This window comes from Trachypithecus francoisi, unplaced genomic scaffold, assembly GCF_009764315.1.
Source record: "Trachypithecus francoisi isolate TF-2019V2 unplaced genomic scaffold, Tfra_2.0 Lachesis_group21, whole genome shotgun sequence".
Classification (NCBI taxonomy): Eukaryota; Metazoa; Chordata; class Mammalia; order Primates; family Cercopithecidae; genus Trachypithecus; species Trachypithecus francoisi.
In genome coordinates this window covers 33,080,460-33,084,702 of record NW_022681467.1, presented here as the reverse complement: position 1 = coordinate 33,084,702, position 4,243 = coordinate 33,080,460, and the positions used below count along the sequence as shown (strand labels likewise).

Here is a 4,243-nt window from a genome sequence, read left to right as displayed (position 1 = left end):
CAATACTGTGATTACTTCGGGGGAGCAGTATTTGTACCCTGGGCTAGATGGGATGGAAAGTGGACAAGAACACCAGTCTTATGTACAACGCTTTGATTTTTATTTTTTACAAAGACAGTGGGTCCATGAATGACTTGTGTAATTAAAAATTAATTTTACAGCCAGTTGCTGTGGCTCATGCTCCTGTGGTCCCAGCACTTTGGGAGGCTGAGGCAGGAGGATCGCTTGAGGGCCAGGAGTTCAAGACCAGCCTGGACAACATAGCACGACTTCGTCTCTACAAAAAGGTTTTTAAAAATCAGCTGGGTGTACTCTCTCCTCCTGCCACCCAATATGCCAAAAAGAAAGAAGGCCAAGGGGATGAAGGTGGCTCCGGCCCCTGCTGTCGTGAAGAAGCAGGAAGCCAAGAAAGTGGTGAATCCCCTGTTTGAGAAAAGGCCTAAGAATTTTGGCATCGGACAGGACATACAGCCCAAAAGAGACCTCACCCGCTTTGTGAAATGGCCCCGCTCTATCAGGTTGCAGCGGCAGAGAGCCTTCCTCTATAAGCCGCTGAAAGTGCCTCCTGCAATTAATCAGCTCACCCAGGCCTGGACCGCCAGACAGCTACTCAGCTGCTTAAGCTGGCCCACAAGTACAGGCCAGAGACGAAGCAAGAGAAGAAGCAGAGGCTGTTGGCCCGGGGCCAAGAAGAAAGCTGCTGGCAAAGGGGACGTCCCCACTAAGAGACCACCTGTCCTTCGAGCAGGAGTTGACACCCTGTCACCACTTTGGTGGAGACCACGAAAGCTCAGCTGGTGGTGACTGCACACAACGTGGATCCCATCGAGCTGGTTGTCTTCTTGCCTGCCCTGTGTCATAACATGGAGGTCCCTTACTGCATTATCAAGGGGAAGGCAAGACTGGGGTGTCTAGTCCACAGGAAGACCTGTGCCACTGTCGCCTTCACACAGGTGAACTCGGAAGACAAAAGCGCTTTGGCTAAACTGGTAGAAGCTATCCGGACTAATGATAATGACAGATACAACGAGATCCACTGTCACTGGGGAGGCAATGTCCTGGGTCCCAAGTCTGTGGCTCGCATTGCCAAGCTCAAAAAGGCAAAGGCTAAAGAACTTGCCACTAAACTGGGTTAAATATACACTGTTGAGTTTTCTGTACATAAAAATAATTACAATAATAGAAACTTTGCTTCAAAAAAAATTAGCTGGGCGTAGTGGCACACACCTGTAGTCCTAGTTACTCAGGAGGCTGAAGTGGGAGGATTGCTTGAGCCCAGGAGTTAGAGGCTGCGGTGAGCTATGATTGTGCCACTGTTCTCCAGCCTGGGCAACACAGCAAGACCCTGTCTCAAAAGAAAATTAATGTTATAAAGGGAAAGAGGAGAGGCGGCAAAGGAGGAAGAGAAGAGACTAGTAGAAAGACAAGCCTTCCATTTGTCCATCCTCCTCTCCAACCTGAGACCCAAAAGGAAGCCAGGTGCCGGTCCTTTTCCCAGGAACCTCCATGTCTGAGTGAAGAGAAAGATGCCCTGATACTCATGCCCAGGGGTTCCTGGAGGACAGGAGTCAGCCAGCAAAGGCCTCTGTGGGGAGGACCAAGGGCCTCATTGTCATCATTGCACCTGCCAGTTGCACACTGTCCTCTCACCCAGTTTCCTCACTCTTATCTAGTTTGGATTCCACAGTCCCTCTCTCTTTGTTGTTGAGCTTGCAAAGCCTCAGCTCTTCAACTGCACAGACTTTGATTCTCCACTTATTCTCAGCCTCCTTTGTTTTTTCAATGATGCCTTATTCTTAATACGTGGAGGGGAAAGGAAGAAGAAGAGTGGAGTAGGAGGACATACCTGTAGGCTGTTCATAGGGAGACCCTGTCTCCACCCCAGGCAGATGGGAGCTCATGTCTGGACTTTATTGTGTGCAAAAAGGCATGGACAGCAAGCTACCCTGTTTCCCAGAGAAAACTGCCCCAGCAGAAAAGGCAGAGCAGGAGGAAGCGGCAGGAAGCTGAGGCCTGGGGCTCTGCGATATTCCAAGCAGGGTGAACAGAAAGTCCCACAAAGGAAGCAGAGAATGATCACCCGGGGAAGTGGGAGAAAAACCAAGAGCCATCGGCAGCCTCAGGGACAGAGGAGAAGAGAACGGCCCACATCAGGGGCTGCCCAGTGGTGAGGTGGGACCAGAAAGAGCTGGTTGGGTTTGGCCAACAGGAAGCTGGTGGGGGCCTTGCCTGAGCCTGGTGGTGGGTTTAGGGTCAGCCACAGGTAGCCACAGAGAAGTGGGGCTGTGGAGAGAACAGCAGAGCTCAGGGTTCCCTCCCCAGCACTTCTGTGGACAGGAGTTGTGGGGTGGCAGGCAGGAAGGAGACGTTAACAGAGGCCAAGAACTCAAGAGAATTTCTCCCTGGACTGTGGGTTTCTGCAGGGCATAGCATGGGGTTTGGGGGTCTGTGTCATAATCAGAGTACCTAGGAACTCTCCAACTGATGTTTGGTGGTGGAGGGATGGATGGTGAATGGATGGATGGATGGATGTTGTCCAGGCACTAGATTCTGACATCTGGGCTGAGGCAGGGGATGAGGGGATGGAGAGGGATTATCTACCTGCCCTTTCGAGGGAGATCTGGCAGGAATAGGGGACAGATGGACCATGAAGACAGGGATAAGAGCAGCCAGAGGTGACTTGGTGCTCCTGGCTGCTGAGCCCTGGGTGGCAGAGATGCTCGGTGCCTATGAGAATGAAGATAGAGCACTTCTAGTGGGTACAAAAACAATGAGATGGCTTGAGCTGGGCAGGGCTTCCTCAAGCTTCAGCCTGTGGCTTAAGGGGAAGGGAAAGGGTCTGGGCTGCATGAGGGGCCGAGGGGGTGGTGTCAGCACAGAAAGCTGTGGGTGAGCACATCCAGGGAATGTATGCAGAGTGAGCAGAAGACTCCAGATAGGTCTTGGGGCCCCATGGTGTGAGAACAGATGGAGGGGGAGTTAGGGAAGTAGAGGAGGAGAGACAGGACAGACAGACCACCCTTGACACTGAACTAACTAAGCAGTTTATAGACAAATAAAAGAGCAGGAGACAAACAGCAAGGAGAGTGACAGAGAGGGTGGGGGCAACTCTAGTCACACCTCAGAGCAAGAGATGAGACCCACACGTGTATTCACAACAGTGAGACTGGAGAGGAAAAAGGACATGAGTCCTGGCATCAGTAGCTGCTATGTGTTTGTGGACAGATGATGGAGGGAGGGAGGGAGGGAGGGAGGGATGGATGGATGGGAGAATGGATGGAGAGATGGATGGATGGATGGATGGATGGATGGATGAATAGATGGATGGGAGGATGGATGATGGATGGATGGATGGAGGATGGAAGAATGGATGGATGGATGGATAGATGGATGGATGGATGAATGAATAGATGGAGAGATGATGGATGGATGGATGAATGGATGAATGAATGGATGGGAGAATAGATGGAGAGATGGATGAATGGATGGTTGGAAGGATGGATGGAGAGATGGATGGATGGATGGGAGAATGGATGGATGGATGGGTGGATGGATGATGAATGAATGGATGGAGAGATGGATGGATGGGTGGATGCATGAATGGACGGGAGAATAGATGGAGAGATGGATGGATGGATGGGTGATGAATGGATGGATGGATGGATGATAGATAATGAATAAATGAATGGATGAAGAGATAGAGTGGAAGGATGGGTGGATGGATGGAGTAATTCAAGGAGTAAGGATAAAATCAGATTAAAGAGCCAGAAAGAGAAATACTCCTATGTGACCACTTTGCTGGTCATCATTGTGATAATCAAAATTTCCTCTGGAAAAGGGGATGGAAACTAGGATCAGGAAAATCAATAAGAAATTTAGAACTTTAGAGCAAAACTCCACAAGCCTCAGAAAAGAGAGCGCTGCAGGGGAAAGTCAGCCAGCATACACACACACCACACACACACACACATACACACACACACACACAGATACACTGCAAGAATGACGCACAGCCTCAGAGCAAAATTCAATAACTCTCCTCTAGAGAGAGGGAAAGAGCAGAGATGAGCAAGACAAAGTCAGATACAGGAAGAGAAGGGGGAGTAGATGTCAATAAGAAAGTTGAAAACAAGAGGGGGCGTGAGCCATGCCAGCAGGCAGTGGGGGTGGTAGGCAGAGGCCCAGCACGGGCTCACAGGGGCACCAAACCCTCCAAAAGGTGCACCACTTCACACATGGCACC

General features: G+C 50.5%; 1 pseudogene; it reads left to right on the top strand.

The window, feature by feature from the left end:
• The first annotated feature begins 269 nt into the window (after nucleotides 1-269).
• Nucleotides 270-1,174, top strand: LOC117068282 (annotated as a pseudogene).
• The last annotated feature ends 3,069 nt before the right edge of the window (nucleotides 1,175-4,243 follow it).